Source organism: Haemorhous mexicanus, chromosome 1 (genome assembly GCF_027477595.1).
Source record: "Haemorhous mexicanus isolate bHaeMex1 chromosome 1, bHaeMex1.pri, whole genome shotgun sequence".
Taxonomy (NCBI): domain Eukaryota; kingdom Metazoa; phylum Chordata; class Aves; order Passeriformes; family Fringillidae; genus Haemorhous; species Haemorhous mexicanus.
This window is the reverse complement of record NC_082341.1, coordinates 94,918,285-94,946,068: the sequence shown is the minus strand read 5'-3', so window position 1 is coordinate 94,946,068 and position 27,784 is coordinate 94,918,285. Positions and strand designations below refer to the sequence as shown.

The window sequence follows — 27,784 nt, the reverse complement described above, 5'->3', positions numbered from 1 at the left end:
CAAACACTGAATCACTTCCTAGTTACCAAGAGCCACTGTGCTTCCCTTAATCCTGGAGCCTTATCAGCTGCTAAATGCCAAATCACCAGCTTCCTTAAGATAGGTACCTTTTCTCCAGATGTGCATTTACAATATGAATAGGAAGCACATTAACCAAAGCTGGAGAATAACCTTAAAAAGCATTGAATTTAGTGAAAAGAAAGCTACAATTAGGACAGCTGCTTTACTACAAGAGTATTCTGGGGAGTTCTAAAATATGTCAGGGATTTTTGGTTTCTTGATTTCTAGTGCTCCCTGAATGGTGTGGTCATGCAAAAATTTCCTCTACTCATTAAATTTTCTAGCAACTACTTCAAAGAAAAACTGTGTTGCTAAAGTTGAACAAATCTGAAAGCAAGAAAGAAAAACCTCCATCGTGGCTGCAAATGTAAAACCCTAAACCTATGTGCAGTCTTACTAAAAGCTGTTAATTTTATATACACAAAGTACAAGTATCACATGTATTTTCACAAATTAGGAGTTGCTTAATATTTGCACATGGGAATTTTCTCAGTGATACCTCAAATTGCTTATACTTTTAGAGTAAACCAGAAAGCATTGATTCCACCCCAAACTGTTTTCCACAATTCTAGGTTATAAATAGGTATTGGATTTTTATCACTGGCTTGCAACCTTCTATGATACAGCCAATGCTGCATACCTCTCCAAGCAGCCTATGCTATATTGTTCTACAACTGTATTTTTTAAATTGTTTTATTAAATACATGGAAAACTTTTGTTTTTTAACTAAGCACTCATGCACGGCTAAATTCTTACCAACATTTTCAGGCACCACATAAAATAAACTACACTTACAAAATCTTGCTGTGAAGATAGAAAGGTTTATTATCATTAAAACAGTAAGGTCTTTCTGTAAAAATATTCTCAAAAGACATGATCTCTTTTTAAACTTATTATTAATAGATTAATGCAAAAGACAATTTTTAGAGTGGCTTAGGCTCTACTGAAAGTGAAGCTCAACAATGAGTTTCCATCAAGTGAAAATTGTGACTTTTTTTAGGCATCTGAGAATGTCATAGATGGAAGTGGCAATGGGCAGAACAGATACTAAAATGGCAACCAGGTTCACACTATTATCAATAGAAAGATTGTTCTAATAAACAACTGCCCAATTCACAAATGGAGAGAATCAAGACTTAAAATTGAGTTAGGCATAGGAAAGGGTAGAAATCTTAATCAAACAGCAGTAGTCCAGGCAATTCTATGTGAAAGAAGAAACTATCAGAGTGCAATAATTTTATCCCCTTAAAGTCTTTTGATAATCAACACAATTCACTGACACACTGAACCCAAAAATAAGAAGCCAGGGACATCATGAAAGCTTGAATTCTACCATAACTATGAACTTAATCCACCAGCTGGCCAGGATATTAGACAAATGTTCTTAAACAAGTTTCCAAAGCGCTTTAATAAATCTTAAATCTTTACATATATATATATATATATAATATATATCTATTATATCTATTATATCTATCTATTATATATATATCGTATCTATAAAATATATATTTATATATATGGCTAGAAGGATGTGCAAAAACTAGAAATTATCTAATCCTACAACAACCTCTGAAACTCAATAAGGACAGCTTGTGCTCACTAGGGTTGTTCAAAGATGCCTTTCTTTCCTGTAGTAAACACGGACTCACATATCCTGAAAGAACAATGTGAAGATAAGGCAATCTGTACTTTAACATGTGCTAGCTGATCTTCAACTTGACCAAAGTACAATCTGCTGTAACTACAGGCTCTTAATGTGCTAGGTAGAATATCAGCAACACAAAGCTGTGCCTCTTTCTACACCCTTATAGCTCCAGAAGCATAGTCCCTCCCCATCTATGTAAGAATATGAAAAAAACCCCAAATCACAAAAATTATGAAAAGCATTTAGACTGACACAGATGTAGAAACAGAATACTGCTGTACATACATGGAATAAAAACCTTAAGTTTAAAAGAAAAAAACACCAAAACTGAGTGAAACTGCAGAGATCAGACCTCTGCATACTTGGGCCAATCCCTGGGGAACACCCCATGTTGAACAAGAGGATCCATAGTCACAGAACTGTAGGCAAACAACACAAGAACAACGCTACAGTAGGAAATCCCACATGTATACAAGTCACAGCTCAGGCTCCCAGCTTTGATTCATAAAATGCGTCATTCCAGAGAGCGTAACTGTATCACATAACTTGCTAGGGAAATAGCCATGGTTACTCATCACAGTTTGGTGTTATGAACCACTGTCTTTCCATAACACTGCACACACCAGATTAAAATCTCTCTGGGGGTGGAGGGAGAGGATAGCAGGAAATCAATGAACAAGATGTCAAATCCTAACTACTTTCATACTTCAAAGGGCAAATAAAACAGCATTTGACTTAGTAGTGAAATACTTCACTGCTGATTTCAGCCGTTCACAGCTGCTCCTACCCTAGAACTATTTTTTAGTCTTGCTCAGGCTAACAGAAGAAAAAAGTCTGGATCAGAATAAATAATAAATTACTTGAAAAGAGGCTTTTTGCATCTTGCTATACAAAAACTTAAAAGGTAGCTTTACTTTGTGCACATGAACATTTAATTTGACCTTTAAACCATATTGTTGAGGCAAAAGCCTTTATTAGTACTATTGGCACCTGCCAGTATCACCAAAATTAGAGCTACCACCAAAACACTGCAACTGTATTTGCCAGCTACGAAGGCTGAAGCATTTTATGATTTCACACAAATTTTACCATTACTTCTTCTTCAGAAAATATAAAAGTGAAGCATATTTTGTATTGTTCGCCTTAACATCAGAAACGAAATATTTTAACTTGGAACAAAATATTTTAACTTTGAAAGGCTATGTGACCTGAAAGGAGTACACAATTAGTTTTAAACTACATTGCAATAGAGGAACAAAGACTTGGAATCACTTTCTGTACACTCAGTTTTCTTCTTGCAGAGAACTTTAAAACACACTGATTTCATTTTCACCTTGAATTATTAAAACCCCCTTGAACTCCTTTTAAAACTTTACCTCTTCTAAGATAACACACATGTACAGGTTTGAATTGAGGACTGGCTTTTGCTTCACTTTTTATGAATTTCTATGAGCAACACCACTTAATATTAGTGGGAGAGTTCCAAAAACAAATCTAGTGACTGAACCTGTGGCTGGTAAGTTACTATCTTAGTAACACAGTATTGATTGAGTGTAATTACCTAACCAATTTCAGAGTGCAGCAGACACCAGCTTGAATTAGTAAGATAAAAGCTGACAAAGATGATAGAGTAGGTGGGCTGTGACAAGGGTTACTACCTTGCCTCTTGAAACATACTCACTGAATTGGTCAATACAAATAAGCATGCAACTTCTAGCGTGGCTGTATCTCAACTTTGTGATGCAGGGAAAAGAACCCATTTCATTTTTGGCAAAACAACACCTTTTAGAAAGCCTAATACTCCTCCTGCCAAAAAAAAGGGATTGAGATCACTTATCTTAAAGAGGTCCTCTCAACTCCAAATTCTGAAAACCACAGTTTCCTCAGAAGCGTTTCTAGTCATAATTCAAAGCTTAGGACACTCTCTCCCCCCCAACATATGCTGCTGTGCTTGTTTTAAACCTAAACTTGCCAAGAGAGGGAACTGATGAAATTACAGCCAATACGACAGATTAACATACGCTCATAGCATGCACAAGCTTCCCCGCTTCTAGGATTTCCATTATATTTGCAAAACTGCATTACCTGTCTAATGTTCTGTAATCTTCATATTGAAGAGACATTTGCAGAAGTTTAGCAGAGAGAACTTAGTTAGAGAGATACATCAGACAAGACCACTCCTAATGATTTTCATTTCAAACAGAGGCCATTAGGATAATGTGCTGGTTCAGACTTAGGGACCTAGAGCCTGCAGAGAGCCATCACATCCCTTATGCAGTGATATGCTCTCCTGTTAAATCAGTGGTGACAGTTCTTGGACAGAAGAACTGCATTTCTTAAAAGGAGAAGTGTTGTTATTGGATGGAGACGCATGCTGAGAAGGGATAGTCAGATAATGTGAGACAAAAAGGCTCTCGAACCACAGAAGTGTGACAGACAAAGCCAGAGGAACTCTTAAGACCAGTGAAGAGGCTGATAGAGTTCTGCTTGTATCTTTTTCAACTTTTTTCTGGAAACTGATGAAAAATACCTTGCATCTTCCTGAGGAGTACCAGATGGATAATCTGTATTCCAAATGTATGCCCAGAGCCCATATTTTGTGACATCTCTAACTTGTAAGCCAAGAGCACGTGGGACTCACCAGGTGGACAACAGCAGAGCAGTGTACCAAGAACCTACAAGGTTTTCAAGTCTCTCTTGATTCCTCTTGACCCAGAAGATGGGAACCCTTTGTTACCATTATTCATGTGTAATGTTTGGAAATCTAAACCAAAATTTAGCAGACAGGCATGACCAGACTTCAGCACGGACCAGATTTCAGCACAACTCAAGCAACCAAATTATGTACGAACTATCGGTGTTTTCTGCATGGAAAAGGCTCTTCAAGATTGTGAATGCAGTTGGACAATAGGAAGAAAAATTAAGACCAAAAAAGAGCTTTATAAAGCAAGCTATTAGACAACGTTTTCTATAGTATCTGATTTTGTAGCATTTCATGAATGCCAGGATATGAAAAGAAGAAAGAGAAGGAATGCAAAGTCCCATAGTGGGCATGACTGAGTTTCATATTACAATGCTAATAATAGAAATTAGAACTACTCAGTGAGGTTCAGTATATGCTGACTGAAGGCAATGGTATCTTAGGGTATGGGGAGATCAGAATCAATTATCTCAAGGTATGTCAGGATGAAACTTGCAGCACATCTGTTACTCCACTCCAACTGCTTGTGTGCCTGCTCTTTCTCCTCAGTAAACACCTCAACAGAAGAATAATTTGCCTCCCATAAATTCCCACTTGTCATGAGGAAAGCCCACATACACCTTCTGACTTCTAGGCTTTGAGAACAGGAAAACACTACAGATCATGAAAAGCATCCAACTCCAAGACAAAACTGCAGGCAGAGCATTTTCTAGTTAATATTGACACTTCACTTTCCTGGATTACGTTGCCTAAACTCTGTCTCTCTCTTAAGAGACAAGCCCAGTTCAGAGTTACATGTTTGATTCCTATTCAAGTGAACCATCCCATGCTCCAGCCCAAGGTATGTGATGCTTCCATCAGGGGCTAAAATGCCAGAGCTATGGCTTTTCATCGGTGTGGTGCCAAATCTCCCTTGCTGACTAACATCACCCACTCAACACCATGGAACAAAATGTACACTGCACTACTACACATAGGGACCCAGAAGAGAAACCAATGCTACAAACATCAACAAATACAAGGAGGAAGCAAAATAAATATTTTTTGCTTAATATACTCAAAGCTGTAGTTTTGGGAAAACAAGGGACAAATGCCGCTCTCTCATTTTCCTGTGTGAACTTTCCAGTACATGAGCACACAGCGTTGCCTCTGACAGACATCAGTTCTCAAGTTCACAGTTATGAAGCATAGGGAATGTGCTTCTCGGTCAAAAAACAGACAAACAACAAAAACCCCAACAACTAAACCCACACCACAATGTTTCTATAAAACTTACAATTAATATTTATCACATTTAAAACAACAAGACTAGTAACTGTGTTCCTCATCACCACTAAACTACACTTTACTTTTAACTGGTTGAGTTTTAATGAACAAATACCCTTATGTATAGATGCCAGCATGGCAAATATTACTTGTGAATGAAGTGACACAACAGAAGAACTGCTCGCTGTACTGGTATTTAGTCCACCTTGGAGAATCTAACATTAATGACTTCTGTGCACAAGACTTTTGGTGTTGTACGTATGTAAGGTTACTCCTCCAGGGTCTATGTAAAGCTATCATTTACCCATCAGTGAAAAAAGTAGGTCACACCTTAGAAAACTATGCACAACTGTCTCTGCTATAATACTGACTACTAAAAAACCAGTCCACCCAAGATCTTTAGAAATCAGCTGATATTTTAGATTGGATGAAAACATGATTTACCATGTGGTAAGCCATGAACATATTCAAGATGATGATGATACTACCACCAGCTTTTTTGTTACTACTTTTTTGTTGCTTCCGTCTACTGCTTTAAGCATATTACACCAATAATACAAAATGAAGAATTGAGAAGCAGTCACGGAGCTTTGCAATTTAATAGCATATGACTTAACTATAGCTTTATCAGCATCTTACTTTGTACTGAAAGTATTTTGGAAGCATGAAAGTAAAGAGTTAAATATTGTAAAGTACAACATGTCACTGTGATATTACCCAAATTTATGTCCTAAAATAATGAACTGTTCTGGTCTTAGAAGATGCAAAAAGTTGATATGGGAACATTAGAAATGCTCATTAAGTCAAAGAGAGAGATGACAAGTGTTAAGAGTTCTTCCAGGAATCCACTGCCAGCAATATTAGAGTGTTTAATGAAACAAAATTAATCTTATCATCACAAGCTGGTCCTTCAAATGAGCTCTTATGTTAAGTGTACTTAGAACTATGTGGAGTATTACATTTTTTTCTTATGAACTAGAAAACAAAAATATATTAGGTATTTGTCACCAACCTATCAAGACATTTTTGCCACAGGACAATGCCAGAGAACATCACCATCACAAAAATTTAGCATTTTTATTGCATTGGTGAGCAAGCCTTTCTAGATATAGTAACTCAGGAGACTGCTTCCCCAAAGTTCTGTTTGTTGACTGTTTCCCTTACGATCAAACTCACTCAGGTAATAGGGACAACACGCTTCTTGTACCTTTTTTAAATGAAAAATTTCGTTTAAAAAAGGTGAAAGAGCAACATTCACTTTTTACAAATAATCTTTCAATGCAATGCTATGCAAACTGAATACTTCAGTAATAGACGCATTTCTACTATAAAGATAGTTTGTGATTAACAGAGTAGCAGTAGCAATATTTAATAGCATTAAAGAACTAACTTGTTCTGCTTTCTGTTACATAGGTATGAGAGCAGTAGCAATTTGTGACAGGCTCAAGGGAAGGGACAGTGCTGCAAGGGAAGCGACTATTGTAGCAGTGAAGACAAAAAAGTCCCAACCATATCTTTGAAAGAGAGGAAAGAAGGAGAGACTGACTAATTACTTTGGATAAGTTCACTCAAGAGAGGAAACAAGAAGTGCTGCAAGATGAATGAGAATTTTATATTAAAAGAAGCATCCTATTTTACTGCTGTTGCATCTGTTCCATAACACCAGTGAGGCAAATCGTTGTCACACTTGACATATACGGATATATTATATCTATTTTAGATATATTACAGATATACTGGATATTTTTGTATCTACACAGGGCAAGTCAGCACCCAAAATGCTGAAAAGTAACCGCTGTGGAGCCCCGGCAGCCTTCGTGGTGGGGCAGCTGCAGCTAACTAGTCTGTGGTACTGTATCTCCAGGCTTTGGGGTGCTGATCCCTCGGCAGACCCATCGGGGGCAGGGGCACGGGCAGGGCCTCTCTGCGCCCGCAGCGCTGCCCTGTCTGCTAAACACGCCCGAGGCACTCGGGGCTCGAGAATACTCTGAAGTCGGGTGCTCTGACAACGATTTGGGGGGAAAAAGCCGGGAATAGAGAAGAAGACAAATTCGCCCCGTATTAACAGGCAACAAAGGCGAGCGCAGGGGAGCCCGGGGACGGGACGGGACCTTCCCCGTGCCCGGCGCTAAACAAACAAGGCGCGGAGCGGAACAGAAAACGATGGGACAACGCGGAGCGGAGCAGCGCCGCCCCCCGAGGGCACGGCACGGCTCGGTGGGCGACGGGCTGACACTCAGCCCGGCACTGCCGCGCACCTTCCCGTTCGCTTTTCCCCGCGCCAGCCGCCGGGAACAGAGCTCGCCCCCGCGCTCCCACGGGGCCGGCGGACAGCCAAGCACCGGCGCGGGGCCAGCCGCCCGCCCGGGCACTCCGCCGCCCCGCCGAGGTGCAGGAGGAGGAGGAGGAGGGAGGCGCGGGGGCGGCCCCGGCGGCACCGCGCCCCCGCCTCCCGGAGGCGCCCCGGCGGCGCCAACTTTCCCCGCGCCCCGCGCCGCTCCCGCCGCTCTGCCCGGTACCTGCCGCGCCGCCCCGCGCCGCCACCGCCGCCCCGCTGCCCCAGGGGGCGCAGAAGGCCGTCACGGCCGTCGCGGCCGCCGCCACCGTGCGGACCAAGGAGAGCAGGTGCGGAGCCCGGCACCACGGATCCGATCCCGATCCCGCCGCCGGCTCCGGCTCCTGCGCCTGGGCTGGGCGGGCGGGGCGGGGCGGGGCGGGGCGCTGAGGAGCGCCCGCCGCCCGCGCCCGCCCCCTAGCGGAGGGAGCGGCCGGACGGGCCCGACGGGCCCGACCCTGGCCCACGCCCAGCCCTGGATCCCGCCCGGCCCGCTGCTGCTTTCCTCCTCGGCTCCGCTCGGAGCCCTTCGGCACTTTCCGCCGTTTCCTCAGGGGGAACCGGAGCGGGGTCACCGCGGATGGCGGGGCCGTGGCTGTTCCCTCGCCTCCCTTCCCGCCCCGCAGCAGCCCTGGCGGGGACTGCCCCGCCGCCGCCTGTTCCCGCACGGCCGTGGTGGCCGCTATCCCGCCAGGGTCCCTCCGTGCCCACAGCTCCTCCCTGGCTGTGCCCGCTGGCAGCGCGGCACAAGGAGCTCTGGTGGCTGCCTCCAAAGGCTGACACGAGCTTGTACCACACCGCCGGCAGGCGGACCCTGCCAGGAGACGAGAGACTCTGCTGTGCCTCGTGTCATCGCCTGGGGAAGAACGAGGCCGACACAGGAGGTGCGAAGTGTCCCCAGAGCCCGCAGTCGGTGGCACAGCCCGCCCGATCGCCACCCCTCACAGGAGGCGCCGGCGAGGCGTGGCGAGCTGGCCAAGGCGTGGGGGGCGTGTGGTGCCTCCAGCTTCCCTCGCGTCCCTGCTCCCCGCCGGGCATCGCGCTGCAGCGCCGTGCTGAGGGATCAGCTCCGGTCCTGCCAGGGGAGTAACTGTGTCAGGGCAACTCTACGCCCATGCTAATTAGCTGAGCCTTACTGCAGCGCTAATTAGCTGAGGCAGAGTACCTCAATGGCCGAGCAATCCCGTGGCATGTTTTCTCCAGTTTTAAAGAAATTTTCTTATGCTTGGTCCTTGTGCCCTTGTGCTAATGCGACTGTACATGAGATCAATGAAACAGTCCGGGTTAAAGTACTCAGAAAAACCCACCAAAACTCTGTGAAACTTGGATGGTGCTCTCCTGAGCTGTTTTGGCCCCTGCCTTCAATCATCTCTGTTAACTCAAATGCAGGGGTGGGAGCAGGGAGAGAATGAACCGATGCACCAGAAGCTGCCTGCATGAGACCCAGATCCAGAAAAAAACCCCAGAGACAAGCCCGAGAAAAGCTTATCAGACGACTCCTTGACATGGCTGTACTGTTTCAAAATCCAAATTGCTTTTCTAAGCTTAGTTCAGGGACTTCTTGGGATCGCTGCAGTAGACAGTATAAATATGTCTGCTGTGGAGATGGGGCATTCCGAAATGCAACTTAGCTCTTGCCATCTGCTTATCTGTACTGCCCTTTTAGTGAGCCATTTCTTGGGATGCCACATTCTTGGCTAGTTTGGGGAAAGTAACATGAAGGCAGCAGCTCCGGTGAAGGCAGAAGAATGGGAGCCAGTTTGAGCATGCCTATCTGAATTTGAGTATTGAGAGGAGCGTAGCCAGGTCACAGATTTTCCCACCAGGTACAATGCCCACTGCAGCTCAGCACAGCTGATTCACAGGATTTTGCAGATTTCCTACAGCCTTCTCTGAATGGTTCTATCTTATGCTTGTGTTCACTAATAACTACCCTTAAAACTGTTCCTTCCCAAATGTTCGAGGAAACCACCTAATAATCTAATCTCCCGTCATTTATTAAAGGTACAGAAACTTAATTTTCCATGCATTTAAACCTTAATGGAATATTGAGGCTTCATTCTATTTAACTGTTCCTGAGATTCAGAATGAGAATTAGTTCACTTGTTAATTCTATACCATGACTCCAGAATGTGAGCATATTTAACTCTGTAACAGTAAGAGTGTTAAAAAGCATTGGCATTGCCATCCCAAATCAGCCTGTTAGGTCAGTGTGTTTCCACCAGAACCTCTCCTACTCAATAAGTGAGGATTAGACCCATGTAATGCTTCATGTCCCATGGAAGCAAGTTAATTTTTCTTTGAACTGATACTCGCCATTTTCCAAAGTACTTTGCAAGCAATAGTCAACATATTTTCTTTTAGAGAGAGTGCAGGAAAACGGTGTTACACAACAAGTACACAAAGTGAACACACCACCAAGGGCCAAGCTGCTGCTCCCCATATTGCATCATGCCCTTCGCATAGTCCCATGTAGTTCTGTAGGAGCATTAATTCAGAGGCATGAGAGCCTATCCATTCCAATTAATCACAGTCAGGACCTGATGACTTTAGAGATGAAATACGAGTGCATCAGGCTTTAGATTTAGCGGTGCTGTTCCTGGACTCAGGTCCAAATCTGTGCAGCAGAAAACTCTTTCATTACAAGCATCAGAAATTCTACTGCTGGGCCTTGGAGGAAATAAGTAATCCCAGTCTTCCCCTGAGTAAAAACTACTATGTATTTCATCAGGTGCTATCAATCATGCCAGAGAAGAAGAGTAACCCTCACTTTCAATTGGGAATTGCAGATTTAATAGGAACAGACTGCAGATTACTTTCAGCTCAAAACTTCTGTTGTTGGAAAGCACCTTCCCAAATTCCTTGACTTTATGGAAAGGTAGAGAATCCTATTTTAGTAAGACCATTATTAAGACTTATTAATACCTAGTATTGCCACACAGAGGATACCATAGAAGCACTGTCTCTCACCAAGAGATGATTTGTCCCTCCAAATGTGGTATCAGCTTATAGCAAACACTCCTTTATTTTCTACTCATCACCTGCTTGTTAAGTTGTGCTAAATTAGATTAGTATTAATTATTTTAGTGTAATTTGTTTTCCGATCTCACATCCAAAAATGTGGACAAGATACTAATTCCATGAGAATAGCAACCTCAAGTTAAAAAGAAAACCACTACTCCTCTCAGAAAAAAACCCCAGACAAACAAACCCCATAAAAAAAACAGGATAAAAGTTGTGTCTGTTATTTTCACCTTTTGTGGCTGAGGCATTATTATTTTCTGTAATTACACAAACAAACTTTCTTTTTACAGGATCACCTTCCATTCACTGGATATGTTAATCCCTACAGACTGGATGTCTGTTTTTATACTCATGAGTATCCAGCTGAAGACATCTAACAGTTTTTCAACTAAATTTCTGAATGTGTTTGTTCATATCTCTGAGCACTTTAAATAAAAAGAAATCACAACCTGAACCTCTGGTCAGTTTACTCAGGGAAAAAAAAAAAAAAAAAAAAAAAAGGGTCAGTTACTGATCAGAGGAAAGAAGTCCAGCTGGAGTAACTTCCTCAGCATCACCCAGAAGTGTTGTCAAGTAACAAACATCTCTGAGGGCAGTTTGAGCAGCTGTCTAGCCAGGGATCAGGTGCTGATTAAAACCAGATGAGGAAAAAACCTGTGAGTAGTGTTACTTTTAATATAGATAAATTCTGCAGTTAGGTTAGCCAGTAGTGATTTGAGGAAATGTGTGCAACTGTAAAAAGCTGTCAATATTCTATCCCAGGAAGTGTTAAGGGGCAGGGTGGATGGATCTCCGAGCCACCTGGTCTAGTGGAAGGTGTTCCTGCCCACAGCAGGGTGGTTGGACCCAGATCTTTAAGGTCCTTTCCAACCCAAACCCTTCTATGATTCCGTAAAATATCTGCACACACGCACACACAGATTTTCAGAACTTAATCAGCCAAATTTAGGAGGAATTCTTTCTTGTCAACAAAAGACTCCTTGCTGTCAGAATCATGAACATGCTAAAGCTTCTCAAAAAATGGTTACAAATAGGGAGTTTGTGTGATTGTTTTTAATTAGCAATTCTTTATCTTAATTCTTCTTGAGAAGGCAAAATTATGATCAGTTCGATCAGGGGCAGAAACTCATGATGTGAAACTTCATCCCAAATAATTACATTCTGGCATAGTTGCAACAAAAGCAGGATCTCTGTAAGAAAAATATTTGGCAATCTGAGCCATGGTTTCTCTGCCTTATAGGTAGATCTGCATATGCAAGCACAGAATAAACTTCTCTCCACTTCCAGAGACACTACAGTTCTAACCACTGTCCTTATCTCAAGTTCACAAGACATTTAAAAACATAAACCAATTGTAAACTTTAAAAAAAAAAATCCTAAGTGGCTTAAAGTATGTTCTTATTATCACAAAACACCAGTTTAAATGAATACAGACTGGGAGTGTGAATACACACAGCCAGTGAATGTTCCCAGCAGTTAGACAGTAAATTGTCTGGCCAAAGTAATTTATGTGCTTGCACACTCTTCATGGATATTATCCTCCTCCCACACTTTGGCTGACATTTTTGAAAGTGCTTGCATTTACTTACAAGCATGTATGAAGCAAGTCATGTGCTGATTCATGAAATGTGTATCGTGAAATATTGGTTAAACAGAATGGAAGGGTGCTGGAAAAAATTGAAGCTGGGGATATGCCTACAATGTAGCACTTACACCTAAACAGTGAAAGTTGCATCAGATTGCAAAAAAGTATTTCTAAGGGAAACAGTGAAAGTACAATCAACTCAGCCATTTAAACTTCAATGCATTTAAACACATAGCTGGGAAATTTGCATGTAGGTGCTTTAAAAAAAAAGGAGTAATCATTTTTAGATCTACTTTGATTATCTGATCATTAGTATACTGAATATTATTTACATGAATATTGGCCTTTCTGTTACTGACAAGTGTTCATCTCAAATTAACATTTTAGCATAATCTTCCTTTACTGCTCCTTATGGCCACTCAAAAGTTTCCTCTTATTAGTAATATATAACGATTGTAAATTTTGAAAGATGGAGACATATTGCTGGAACTCCTATAATTTTTTTTCATTCACCTATAACAGTATTTCCCCACTCCAGGACATATCTTTTTTAATCAAAAAGTATGATTCATAGGAAAGAAGTGTCAAATAATTTTTGTTTTGTCTAAAATTTGCAAATGTTTTACATTTAACAATTAACCATGAAAAGCATATTTAAATTAATCTTATTTTAATGAACCCAGCTATATATTTAATATAGCTGCACAAGAGAAGCAACATGGTACTATGCTAATTTTCTGTAAAACATACTTTGTTCCTTTCAAAATTACCACACCCTGAAGTAAAACAGGAGTCCATTTTAAGTTCTGCATCATTTGAATTTGAGATGGAGCATTGAAGAAAGCTGCTTTAATTGAAGCTTAAAAGATATGGAATTGAGCCTTTAGGGAGTGTTGGGCACTTTTCTTGTCATTCTGGTTGATTGATTTACATGATGTGGGTGGGGAATGTTGTTGATCAGGCTGTCCATTTTAATTTTGTACTGGTTGTGTCAGCTTTAAAGTGAGGGGTAAGCACACAAGCTTTAGTACAGACACTGTGCTGCAGGCCAAAATAAGTAAAATAGCACTATATACACTCTTGAAAAGTGTGATATTTAACTCAGAATATCATATGCTGCAATACATTATTTTTAGTCTCATATTGCGCAAGTGCCTTCTCTTTTTTTCTTTTCCTGATTCACATGTGTATAAACAAGATGGAATAAAAGTCTTTAAACCTAACATGTCACTGTCCTGTTTCCTTGAGAAGTACTGTTCTGAATTTACCCTAAAGGGAAAAAAACCAACCTAAAGCTTATTTTGCTCTTCTGATTTACATTGCAGGGTAGGCCAGATTTAGCTGCCATCCCATGTCTTACCACTGCCTGATATCCTACAAAATCACTCGAATAAAGAGAGGCTGGACCAGTCTCCTAATTTGTTGTTACATACACACCTATTGCAATCAGACTTCTCTTTTCAAAAGGCAGAACTCTGCACTTGCAAGTTCTTTGTGAACCATTTCTACTCAGGGGGTTTAACTGGATAACTGTTTCTGCCTGCATTGCTTGTGATACTGCTGTGACCACTGTGAAAATCAGAAGCACCTTCCAACAGATGGCACACAGGCCAATTAGTGACAGCAGTGCTTCTGCATTACTTGGTGTCCTGTATGAATGGAACAAAAAAGCCTTCCCTTTTGCCTGTGTTATCCTACAATGGTGTTCATTAGCACTCAAAAATGCGGGAAAAAAGCCTGCCACCAAAAAAACAGGTCTCTCTTCCCACTCATTTCCCACCCCATGACAAGGAAACTATGTTTCAGGTGATGAGTAATAGAGCAGCTTTTTTTCTAAAGGTCACAATCAATGCAAAACAAAAAAAAAAAATAAAAAACCAAAACAAAAAAAAAAACCAAACAAAAAAAAAGCCAAACGCAAAAAAACCCCGTAACTACACTTCTGTTAAGAGGTTCTTAATGAAATGTGCAAACACCTCAGCATTTTTGTATTCAGCACAATTCAGTCCAGTAGCACATGGGGTTATGATGTACCTAAGGGGAGAAGGCATAAAGAATTAGGTCTGGAGTCTGGGGAAGTCAAAAGCTTGGCTAGACTAATTGATTTTGCAGGCTGATGTTTTAAAAACCTATACAGTGAAAATACTAATGAGTTCCTTTTTTGGAGGGATGAGAAGAAGTTCTAAATTTAACTATGAACTTCCAGTAACTTTCAGTAACTATGAGGTCTTTTGCTCCAGGTATTTAGAATATAAAACAGCTAGAGAGGTTATCCTCCTATGAGCCCTCCAAACATGTCTCAGATATGCCTGGTGCTGTTTGTTGTGACAGGCACAAAAAAGCAGAGTATATCTAAGAACATAAAAGCTGAATGTTGTAGCATTGAACACACAGATGCCCAGCTCTGGAGCAAAATCCTACATTCAGCTCTTGGGCTGCTTCAACAGAGTACGTAAGGAATGTTTTCCAGTTCATGTTGTGTTGGAGAACTATGTCAGCACATTGAATCAGGAGTGCTTGGTCACTGTCTTCAGCAGAGAGGTGCCAGTGTCAGTGGTTGGAAGTGCTCCCTACACAGGTACCTGTCCAATCTCACATCTCTGCCTCAGGTGCTGCAGAGAGGCACCTCTGTTCACTTGGGATCTGTTTCCACAAGTGTGTTGTTGCGTGCAGGTAAGATTTATGTCCCTTATTTCTGGATTCTAGTCAGGACCAGGTATTCTCCAAGCTGTGGTTTCACAGCCCTGTTACTGCAAATGTGAGTGTGGGCAGGAGTGGAGCTCAAGGGACATCGACTGCATTGCCAACCCCAGGTGCAGCCCCAAGGTCTGTAGTTTGTTGTCTGGTAAACATAAAGGGTTGAGATGCAGGAGTTTTGGATTTAGTCCAAATCCCACTTGAGACTTTCTAGATACCCATGTTGTAACTGACTTTTCATGCTGTTCATATTTATGAACTAACAGTCATGAGAAATGATCCGATGCTCTGAAAAGACTGTCATAATTCTGTGGATTACACACATAGAGAAGAATTGAAAGAGATTGATTGAAAGGTGTTAAAATAATTCACATTTATAATTCTGACCTTCTGGAAAACTTCTCAATTACAACATCCCATTTATTATTGGAATATTACGTATTCCTTGTCACAAAGCTATGTTTTTGGAGGTTACTGAACTGTGTTAAAATATTTGCCACTTTTGAGAGGAAACATAGCCACCTGATTTTCTTCCCCTTTGTTACAAACCCATTTCTTAAGTTCAACATGATTTCTCAAAAGTTAGTCTTCGAGGCAGCACAAAGCTATCCAGACAATGGTACTTAGTTTTCTTCTCCCTGAATCACCTTGTGATGGAATTTGCAGTGAAGCTGACGTCCTTGCAAGGCAAAAATAGGAAAACAGGCTCTGAGTTGCTACCCTAGGTACTTAGATTGACTCATTCCTGTCCAGAGTAAATAGGAACAAAATTTATTATCCAGGTCCCAGCACTGCAGTCAAGTGTTCTCATTTCTAATTATTCCAAGCAGAGTGAGGCATCTTTTCCCCAGAGTGACCAGGTGCCTAAGCCTTTAGAATTGCTTTAGTTAGAGAAAGAAGTCTAATCATTATCTCCTACTTTTCTAGCAAAAAATGAATGCCAGCATTTCTAGATTAGACATGTGGTAAGAGTGGCATCTAATGGCTCTGAAATCTTCAGAATGGTGGAGGAGGACTTACTGATTTTTAAAGGATCACATACAGGTGTTTTGCCATTTTATTAGGAAAGGTAGGAACAAAACAAGGATTTTGGATGCTACTAGGCACCTAGTACCACTGGGATCTTCAGTTTTTGATGCTCAGATGCATAGTTTGCTGATGTGAAGAGTTTGTGTACTCTTGGTTGACTACCGTCCCTATAAATAAACAAATATATAGCACCGTCACATGTTCTTCCTTTCCTGCCTTTCACTCCCTGTGAAATTTTTATAATTCTTGATTTAAAATATGACATAATCACCAACATTTCCTCTGGCAGCACTATATCTCTGGAAAGCATGATAGCTAACAAAAACTGTTTTCAAAGCAGAGCTGATCTCATTGCTGATGCTCGTCCATAAAGAAATTTTGGCATGATAAGATTCCGTATAAACTGTTGTGCTTGTTATTGAAACAAACCCTAAGTTTTCATATCTATTCAAAAAGGATAAGAAAAAAGATAGTAACTTCTTTACTGGATGGAAATGGCAAAATAAAAGAATTTTTGAAATTTTCTAGTTGCTAAAAGACTATTAAAGTATGGAAAGAAACAAATTAAGCTGATAAGAGTAGGATATTTGGTCTTTATGCAAATGACTCCTGGTGCTTCTCTTCCAAACCTTTCTTTATGAGTCAATAGCTCCAAGTAGCACACACTGAACACTGCTGTAACCTGGTATGCTGCTATCTGGAAATTTTAGATAAGACTCTGTTAAAAAATTGTCAAGGAACAGACCACAACATAAAGTGGGGTTGAGGAGGGTGAGGAGAAGGGGAGGTGGCAGTGGTTGCTTACAGTGGGTTAGATAGAGACTGCTGTTCTGGCCAGAGAATTATTTGGAGCAAAATAGCTACAATTATAAGTAGGGAATATAAATGGAGATTTGAATGAAATATATACAGTTATATGACCCACTAATGACTCCAAAAAAGGGCATAAGATGAATGAGTCACTGAGTTTTAAATATAGTTCCCTGCTACAATAGTTTTATCATCAAACAAGGCTCCACTTGAATTAAAGGGGAGTGAGGGCTATATGATGGGGTCCTACAGCTATGCCTCAGTGACAGCAAAGGCTACAAAAGTTGTTTCCATTATAAGCAATATAAGAGAGAGGCATTTGCAAAGGGGTGACTCAGATCAGCGAGCTTTCAGTTTGACTCTGACACAGTAGTTCAGATAAATACGCTCATTATTTTCTATAGTCTGTGACCTTTCCTGATTCATAAATAGTAACATTTATTTTTCTGCACAATATTTATTTTAACACTGTTACTATTGATTTCACTGTATTTCATCATTTGTTCCAATTATAAAGTTAGGCTCACTTACTAATATAAGATCAGCAGCTTTCTAAAGGCAAAGAAAATAGCAAAGTCGTGCTAAGATTTTAACAGCTGGGAACAGAAATAGCCTTTGACACAATGCTTTTAAACTATTTTTTTTACTACATGACACAATTTGTTTTTAAAGAACTGTGATGTATCTTACAGACACATGTTTGGCAAAGCATGGTCATTAGAGAGGTAAAACAAATATAATGACTTCTGCTTTGCTGGCCACCAAAACAGCGCAGGCAAGGAAGTGAAGAATTTTACAAGGTCCTTTGAAAATATAAATACAGAGACTACATTGCAAATGTTCTTCCTATCATTTTCAGGGCTGTCTCTGAAGGTCATTTCTAATTTCAGTCATGACTTGCATGAAGTGAAAAAGTAATTCAGATAGACTGCTAAAAGGTTTGTGGGTTAAATGGGTGATATATTGCTATACGAAGCTTCTCAGTGCCTATATGCAAAAATATGTCACACAACTTCAAGAGATTTTCTTTGCATATTTGAAAAAGTGAAAGGAAACTTCAAAATAATGATAAAAAGGTAACCTATTTTTTTCCCATTTCCTCTCTCCTGCATCACATATGCATATTTCTAAAGAGATAAGAAGAATGAATTTCAGCACCGCTCGGCTGCAAATGTCTGTAGAGACAAACTTAAACAATCATTTATTTCTCAGAATAAATAAAACAAACAGCAGCTTTCTTTCCCTGGAAGTTTTGGCATCATTTACTGATAAGAAACCTCAAAAAGCTTCGTGTATTTAAAAGCTATTAGGAACCCAATCCAGCCAGCCTTTCTCCTGTCTCCAGCTTGAATGAATTGGCTGGCTCTTAGGAGTGAGCACAGCATGTGAGCACAGGGTTTGCCCCTTGGCGTCGGTGACTGCTGTGCAGCATTGCCCAAGCTCATCCTGTCAGAGCAATAGAACTCAGAGTTTAAGCTGCCCTTCAATCCCTGGTTTAACACAAGCTGTTTATAAGCTCTCTGGTAGCTTGTTAATGGAACAGTTTACATTGATTATAATGACACCAAAGAAGTAATTAAGGGGGAATATTTTAACTGTACCTGAATTTAACTTGTCCTGTGTTGCTATGCAGATTGTCTGGTGTGTATATAACCTCACCTTGAAAGCATATTTGTAAAGGTAGAATGCAAAAGATAAAAAAGTAGATAAAAGTAGTAGGGAAGTATAACAATATTATATGTGAGAGGGTGCAGGTCTGGCTGATTTCTTCCTGTCAATACCAAGACAACTGCTACCTGCAAGAGTTTCTTCACTTTATCATGTTCAATAAATTCAACCTTAGCAACTGTGCTGAGAACCAGCATTAAGGTTGTAGACCTTAGGTTATAAAAATATTTTCTCCCATCTATTGTAAAATTTGTGAAGTGCAGCTCAAAGAAATGGAAGAGATACAGCAGGCCTGAAGCAAATGCTGAAGAGCTTGTGATCTCCCTGTGCTTGTTTATGACTCCTAACAACAACATTGGCATTTCCTGCAAGTCTGGGAGTCTTTGGAGATTTGGGTAATGCATCCTTTTGTCTGTAACCTGTGCATGCCTTTTAGGGGTTTCACAGGTCTGTCCCGGTATCTCTTGCAGTTAAATATCTTAGTGTCTCTTCCACATGCTGAGATAATTGCCACCATGGAAGATGTGTGTGTTATATGTTCAGATATATGCTCATGAAAATCTATTATTTTTAAGGGCATGCAGTTTCAAATAACCCACTTTCATAATATTCATAACTTAGTGTAGAATTAAATATAATTTGTAGTCCCTGCTGGAATAGGAGTATTTAGTACATAGACTATTTTGTGGGTTACCAGCTGTAGAATGCTATTGCCATTAACTTTGCAACACTAAACTTCATGCAAAAATTTGGTTGATACCTGCAGTACCAAGTGCCTAAATATTAATGGAACTAGCACAGATTTTCACATCAAAAGCATGCAAATTTTCAGAACAAGTTATTTACTTTTTATAGTGAAGACCTAGAAAAAGAGTCTTAAGTAAAATATTATAGCTCTAATTTTTTGATGGACTCATTATAAGGAGCTTGGTGAGTTTTGTTAAAGAATTATTTGAAGAAATTGACAGTGGCAATCTATATAACACTGGAGCAAAACTTATGCCATTTTCATGAGAAGGTAGATACTTTTGAAATATTTCTTCTGTACTTTGTGTAACAAAGAAAACTTGTTTCAATATAATATTTCATGCTGAAAATAACATTTTGCCAAGGGTATAAAACATGAAGATTGATTTTCTTTAAAATTTTCAGTCAGGAAGGCCTTGGTATATATTAAAAATCAATAACTGTTTTAGTCTCTTTTAAATCTTTTTTATTTCTATTCTAATAGAGGGTGGGAATAAGAAGCCCCCCAGTGAAAAAACTAGTATCTTTGTGTTGAAATGGGTATTAAAAATCACATTATGTACTTAGGAACTCTAAACTGCACATGCCCAGGTGCTTTATTCCGTGCCCATAAAGAGGTCCATGAAAACTGAAGAGGACTGTTCATATGCATGAAGTTAAAACACATTTCTATGCACTTGTAAGTTTAAAAAATTTGTTAAGGAGCCATCATTTTATGTGAAACGAGCATTTGGTAAAGTAAATTTTTTTTTTTTTTTTTTTTTTTTTTTGGTATCAGACAAAACTGCTCTGTAACTCTACATGTCATAGGAGAGAAATGAAACGCAGAAAATAAAAATCACTGTCAGCCCAACTGTGCAAGAAGTTTTCTATGGGACATGTTTTTTCAGCATCTTGAAGTCACTCCTCCAGATTGTATTTCAGGGACAATATGAGAGTTTAGACTTAGAAAGTGACACCAGGATCTAAGCACTGGAAAGCATTGCCTGTCAGTCACTTCTGAGAACAACTTGAAAATGATTAATGCAACAAAATAAATTGAGCATGAACTCAAATGACTTGGTAAAGCTGAGTCATAGCAAAAATTTCTGTGATGCTGACTGCCTGAGAAACCAGGCCTTTCTGTTTCATAATGGCATAAACTACTTTTTTTAAACAGTCAACAGTGCTGTTTTCTGGTAATACAAAAAATCTTCCTTTACGCAGAAGACAGATTTGTGATTTACTCCACTTTAAAATTCAGGCAAAGGACCATACCTGCCCACACACTGTATTTTTTTTTTATTTTATCATTTTCAGAAATGCAACATGAGGAAATAGCTTGAAAAATAAATAGCTTGAAAGGAAAAAAACAATTTGGCCCATAGATTAGTGGGGTTTCAGATGTAATTCTAGGGGGTTTTTGCTGAAAGGAAGTGACCTTATAATTAATATAAGATGGAATGATCAAACAAATAAAACTTTCCATTCTGAAACTGCAACATGGGTTTTTTGAGCATATGGAAGGGAGGAAAACACTTTTATTATGGTCACACATTTAGCCGAGAATGAGCAAATAGATTATTTTTAAAGAATGCTTTTTCTGGTGACTGGGAGTAAGGCTCAGAAACAAATCCCTTAAACCACTATTATTAGCCATCTCAGAGGAGAGAGATATTTTATCTGACTCTGCCCCAGTTTGAAGACCTCTCAGTAATATTAAGAAATTGAAGTAAAACTACATGAAACTCATTTGTCCTAATTTCTAGGGCCTACTAAAGAGATCCATATTGCAAGTCTAGTCTAATCTAAGGAATGATGCTTTAGAGGGCTAGTCCCCTGCTCCCAAACATAAAGCTTTCTTCCCACCAGCTCTTCTCCTTTGCCCTAGAGAGGTTGTGATTTTATTTTATATTTCAAATAAAAATGAAAATCTACCATCTTAATAGAAGTTGGGAACATTTAAAATTCAAGATATGTTTTCTATATAATGGCAGAATTGTATTAAGGCACAACCCACAAGCACCACTTTCTTTTCTTGCTGCATTAATTCATTTGGTGACAATCTAGGTGTGGTCTCCTAGTTCAATTTACATTCAGTTAAATGGCTAAAGAAAAAGAGGTGTTTGTTTGTTTGTTTGTTTGTTTGTTTGTGGCCATAATCTTCCAGAAAATTCTCTTCAGAAAACTGCTGCCTATGTTTTCATAGAAAAGTGATGGAAAATACCATAAATGTGTGTCAGTTAAAAAAAAATAGGAGACCTGTGTGAAATTGTAGTACAGCATTTCCTATGATGGCACCACAAACTCATGAAGATTTACTAAAAGAAACGAAAATGAAATAAAATCCCATGGTATCTTGAGTGGTTTTGTAGGAGTTTGAGCCAGGAAAACCACTAGTCTTTAACAGCTGAAATACTTTGGATTTCTGCCAGCCTTGTATTTCTAGGTTTGTATCAGTCCGTATTTTCCCTGTCTTTCTGTTGGCTACTTGCTTTCTTAGTACCCTAACTAAAGGGTAAGGAATAAAGCTATACTTGACTAGCTGGCCATACTGGTGAGTCAATATAAACTGCTTTCTTGGAGGCCAAAAATGCCTTTCATATGATGAAATCACGGAATTTTATTTAAATTGACAACCAGTACTCATAGCAAGTGTCCATGTTAAAAAATAATGGTCTGGATACTTGAGGCACAGAGCACCCAGCAAAGCTTTCTTCCAGTGACATCCAGTCAAATGGATACACTGTCCAAGGTAGCACAAAGTTTACAGGTTTCTATTGGATTCTGAAGTGCAAAACTCAAGAAAGCAGATTTTGTAGAGAGAAGTCAAAGTTCATTTGATGAACTGACCATGCTGTGCTTGGTCATAGAACCTCTGCAGTGTACACCAGCAATGTCTGTTGCATCTTTCTAAGCAGAAAATTCATTGCTTCCATTTCTGCTTGCATTGTGGGGATTTTAATAGGTCATTTACAGTGCTTGATGATTGAAAAGAACAGCATAAAGCTCCTGCTCAGCCCTGCTCACTTTCTAGCACTACAAGTAAAGAACAGCACGATCCTTTGGATGCAAAAGGAAACATCTGTTGAATAAAGTCAACACTTGAACTGAAGAGAGGGTGTGAACAACAGTAGAAAGATATCTGTGAGTAATTTTGTGCATGAATATGCTGGCTGTGGGAGAGGAGTGCTGCTTTGCAGGTGGGTAACTCATGACTGAGTCAGGAGCAACTCTGGTGACAAACCTGCAGGAAGTGTAATTCACATAAAGCCTTCATACTTAAACTGCCTTCCAAAGAATGTATGTCTGCAACAGGAAATACTCTGACTATCCAGAGCCAATAAAATCTGTGCTAATCGGAGAGCTGAGATCAGTCAGACCACAAGAGCAAAGCCTGTGAAAGTGGTCTCAAGTCACTAAAAGAAAGTCACAGACAAAATGATCATTCTCAGAAAGGGCTGGGGGGAAAAACCCCACTAAACAAAAAGCCCAAGAAGAAAACAAAACAAAACAGGAAAAAAAACCCTCTCAGAGTCCTAACACTTTTGAGAGTTCGTAAGGTTATGAAAATGCTGCTGCAGGCTTGGTTTCCTTTTTTTTTCCCGTCTAAAAAGGGAAGAAAGAATGACATCAACGTAAAAATAGCTTTTAAGCTGAAACGAACTAGTTCACCAGGATAACTGAGTGACTGTTTCCCCCCGCCTTGCCGGAGGAAGATGCTGATGTGCCTCTGCACAGGTCCTGTGCCGCCCTCTGGTGCCCGCCGCCCGTCTCCGCTTCCCCCACGGGAGCGGCGCCGGGCGGGGCGCGGGGAAAGAGGGAAAATGCCATTGCTGCAGGAGTGCCGATCCTGCCCGTGCTGCTCTGTGCGCCTCGGCTGCTACTTACACAGCCTTGCACCTCCGGGGAGACGCATTCCTTCGCTTGCTGGAGGTGTGCCCTCTACGTAAACCCGGACCTGGGTGTCCCTGGTAATCCCGCAGCTTCCTCTTTCCTGGGCAAAGCAGGTTTTTATAAAGCTCCAGATTTCCAGCACTCAAGTTCTCTGTAGAAATACCGCAAACATGAAGCTTTCAATCAAGCAAGAAACTGTAAACTGCAAGTCTGGAACTCTAAGCAAGCAGAGCCTTTTCTGCAACCAACAACGCCTTTGGAAGAGATCCACGCTGCCGTTTGCATTGCAGGGCAGCCGACCAGCCTTAGTCACGGGCCAGGAACCTGTTTACACTAGGTTGCAGCACGGTAATAACAATTTACGAGTCCTGGAAATGAAGGGGTTTCGATTTGGGTGGTTTTTTGTTTTTGTTTTAAACTATGTGACATTAGCTGTAAAGAAAACAGTGGAATTCCCAGCTGTGTTAGCCCTGGCAAACTGAGCTGAGGGTTCGTTGTTGCTGATGCTCCTGTTAAACACAAAATACAAATCCCCTATTTAAGGATCTCATTCCGTAACTCCATTTTTCCTCTCTCAAATCCTTTCTGATGGGTATTGCAGCCCTCCCACTGCACAGTTCCTTTTCAATGCCGTTTTCAAAAGTTTTGCCTTTTTCTTTTCAGAAAGCAGCTTGCCATTTTCCAAAGATGCTCCCAAAAACTCTGCTTCTGTTTTGCCACTTATCTTTGTTATGATGATACACTTTTATAAGTGTTTGAGCCTTACAATGTAGATCAAATTAGATTCTCTGCAGTGAGGGAGCAATGTAAATTAAGACGAGGGCTTGAGAGACATGTTGGATGCTGGAGGTCCTTGGCTGTTTAGCAGCCAGCAGAGCCCAAAAGTGAGACTGAACAGAGGAGATGATTTAACATCAGAGAGGGGAGCCAAAAGCCCTGAAAGAAAGAGGAGGAATAAGAGTGTGACCACTCCATCATATGGCATGTTCCTGTCTGTGTCTGTCATGATGGGAGGAGGTGTGTTATTGAGCAAGCCATGCTGTTTCTCATTGCCTGTAATTACAGATACACCCATAACTGCACACACAAGCTTATCACAAGCAGGATTTCACCTCCCTTTGGACATGAGCAATGCTACTATAGTTTCTGTCACAGGCAGCACCTTTGTGCAGGTGGAACTTGGTAGAATTCTCCAGAAAGCTGTAAAGTCTTAATTTTAGTTTTCTAGCCACAGAAATAATCTTGTGTAAATTATTCAGTACTGTAGCTCAGATACCAGTTCTGAATCATCTCGTGTAAGAGTGACCCTCTCCGCTCTCAAGAATCCCACAATGATAGCAATATTTTTGGAAACACATGATCATAACAGGAAGTTATACACACAATAATCCTGTCTCTACCTCACTACTCTTTGAACACAGGCAGAGTCTAGGGAAAAAGAGCAGCTCCTAGTCACATACAGATCACCTGTGTTTGGACAGTGCTGCACAGCGCCACGTGCACTGAGATTGCGGGGCCAGCTGTCATTCTACTTGGCTGGTAGGTCTGAGGATTTACCTCCCCTGCAACCCTGAGGGGGTTCAGATCCTGGATACAAATGAGGCATATTTAAAAAACAAACAAAAAAATCAGTTCCTATATAAACTGAGAGCAGAAACTTTAAGGCCTGCAAGTTATAACTGCTTATGACTTACTTCTGGTGAAGTCTGGACCTGTCCTACATGCCAGTGTCCATGGCTGTCATCTTTCTAGCCAAGAGCTAGATTCCTAGCTTTCCCCAACTGCCAACTGAGTCCTCAGACCTCTCCTTGGCATTTCCTACTCTGATAACCATTTGTCTCCCTGATGAGGCTGTCAGTGTGCAGAAGGACTTGCTGGGCTGGGGGCTTAGGGTCCAATCCATTTCTTCACTGAAGGTAAGAGGAAACTTCTTCCTGACATTGCTAAAAGTGCAAAGGGACTACAGCAAAATGAGGGAGACTACACTCCTCATTTTCTTTCATAGCTTTCATAGCTCCCTGAAACTGGGTAAAGAAGTAGTTCTCCTTCACCACTGTGCAATAAAATCATCACAGCCAAGTAAAATAAATATTTTTTTGTGACATTTAATGAAACATAGCTGGATCAGCAAAGCATATCAACAGGCTTGATCAAATATTTATAACACTTACTGAGATTTTCTAGCTTTATTTTCACATTTCCTTAAGATAGTGAATGGGAACATGGTAAATACATGCACAAGTGTTCAACTGAGGTGTGTTGCATAAGTTTAATATGGATTTTAAACATGCTTTAATGAGCAGTTTGAAGGTTGCTACCTCACTGACTTCTAAATTTTAGGCTCAAGATCAATTTTATGCTCTTCCAGTTTATTCTGAAGTATACAGTAATCACTCCTATTTTTATCAGCTAACAGTTTTGAAATTAACATTTATTTGATGCTGATTCTTCCATTTGTTTCCAATATAGGAATAAGATTTCCCCCACATGCATTTGGCTGCATTAAACCTTAACTAGAAAAATGAAAGAACAGATCTTTGAGAATTCAGTTAACATTTGCTAGCACTTCATTAACTAATGCCAAATGCAGGAAGGAAGCAAACATTCCATTCTTTAAGAAAATTAATGAATGTTAGTGCATTATTTTATGGAAAGAATAACATAGGAAACATTATCACAGGCAGAAAGTGTATTATTCCATTCTGATACCAGAGAAGAAGAGGGAAAGAAAACTCTTAAATTCAGTTTTGACCAGCTCTTACAGTCACCACTGTTGTTTTACAGTAAATTTTGAATTTTTTGTTTCCAACTTGTTTCCAACAGCAACAAAAAACATCTGGGTCTGAGTTTACCCTTTGCTTTCCCTGGCTGTAGCAAGCACTGCCCATGGTAGGGGTGACGTCAGCTCTGCCTGCTCCCACTGTGCTTGCAGACCCAGTGAGGTGCCAGGGTGTGCTGGCTGGCCTGGCTGCACTGTGCTTATTGCTGCCACTGCTGTAGCTGAGCTCTGAGTGACCTGCAGGGATGCAGCCGGCCCTGGCTGCCCAGAGCTGCGACTTTTTTATCCACAGAGTCATCTAGAGAGTCGTGCTGCAGAAAACCTAGTACTGGGAAGTGAGTGCCAGCCTCTGAACAGCTGTGATCTCCAGAGATAAAACCCAGCAGCCTTCCTCTGCTCCCAGTTATCGCCATCAACCAGCTCCTGACTGGGACCCTTGTTGGCCACAGCCGTGCTGAAATCCAGTGTCAAGTGCTGCTGTGATGGCTGTGCCCCCATGATGATCCCTGCCTTCCCACTGGCCTTGGGACTGGCGTCTGGGCAGTGAGCTGCCCTGCACACAGGTAGAACAGTACACCCGTATATATCTCATCATCTGCATACATCTGTTCGAAAAGCTGAAATACCAGTAGTCACACTATCCAAAACAGAACTACAGTAACCATTGAACCTGTAATGCTTCTCGGGATTAATAAATCTTGAGAGTCACAGGGAGCTCCAATAACAGAGGCTATTAAGTTCAGAAAGGAACAGGGGTGTAAATGTCATGGCCTTTTAGGGACTGCATGCTTTGAAGGAAGCTGCCATCACAACATTGTCTTTTACTCTTCTTTTCTCTTAGAGCTTTCCTGAACCTCAGTGCTTTTGTGCTTAGCAGAAAGGAAAATCCACGTGAACATCATACACTGGGTTCCCCAAACTCGTAAGGCTGTAAAGCTCTCTGACCATGTTTTAACATCAAAATACAGGACCTTTTATTTCCTCACCCCAATGTGTGGCCTGATGAGTATAGGTGCAACTTCATTTCAAGGGCTTTAACTTTTCCTAGTTTGTTACAGTGCTAGATATCTTTCAATCACAGCAATAAACAAAATGTCCAGCACCTTGTGATAACAAATCCTAAAACTACTGCTGTGGAAGTTGGACCTTCAGAATTAATCAGGGTAGGATTTAATTTATAATTGCATTTTCATGCACAACCTTCAGTAATCTGCTGATATTTGTATTGCTAGAGAAATGTTCACAGTTCTCAGTTGCTCAGCTGGATTCCTGCATGACCTTAAGAAAAACAAAAACTGGAGGCAATTAGTATCTATAAGTATCTGAAGCAGATGGATCCAGTCTCTTGTCAGCAGCGCTGAGCAATAAGATAATGGGCAGAAAATGACACTCAGAAAGTTCCACCTGAATATGAAGAAGAACTTCTTTACTGTGCAGATGACTGAGCACTGGAACAGGTTGTCCAGAGAGGCTGTAGAGCCTCCCTCACTGGAGATATTCACAAACCATATGTATGCAATTCTGTATGCAATGTGCTTGAGCATGGAGATTGGACTAGA

General features: G+C 40.6%; 1 protein-coding gene across 4 annotated transcripts in view; it reads right to left on the bottom strand.

Moving 5' to 3' along the window:
* Positions 1 to 27,784, bottom strand: part of PTPN3 (protein tyrosine phosphatase non-receptor type 3) — a 161,558-nt gene that overhangs the window by 114,363 nt on the left and 19,411 nt on the right. The window contains exon 1 of one of the 4 annotated variants that reach the window (XM_059856676.1): positions 8,195 to 8,332. The exons of the other annotated variants lie outside the window; for them this stretch is intronic. The gene's annotated coding sequence lies outside the window, so the exon portion shown is untranslated. Of the gene's footprint in view, positions 1 to 8,194; positions 8,333 to 27,784 lie in introns of those variants that run through there. 4 annotated transcript variants of the gene reach the window in all.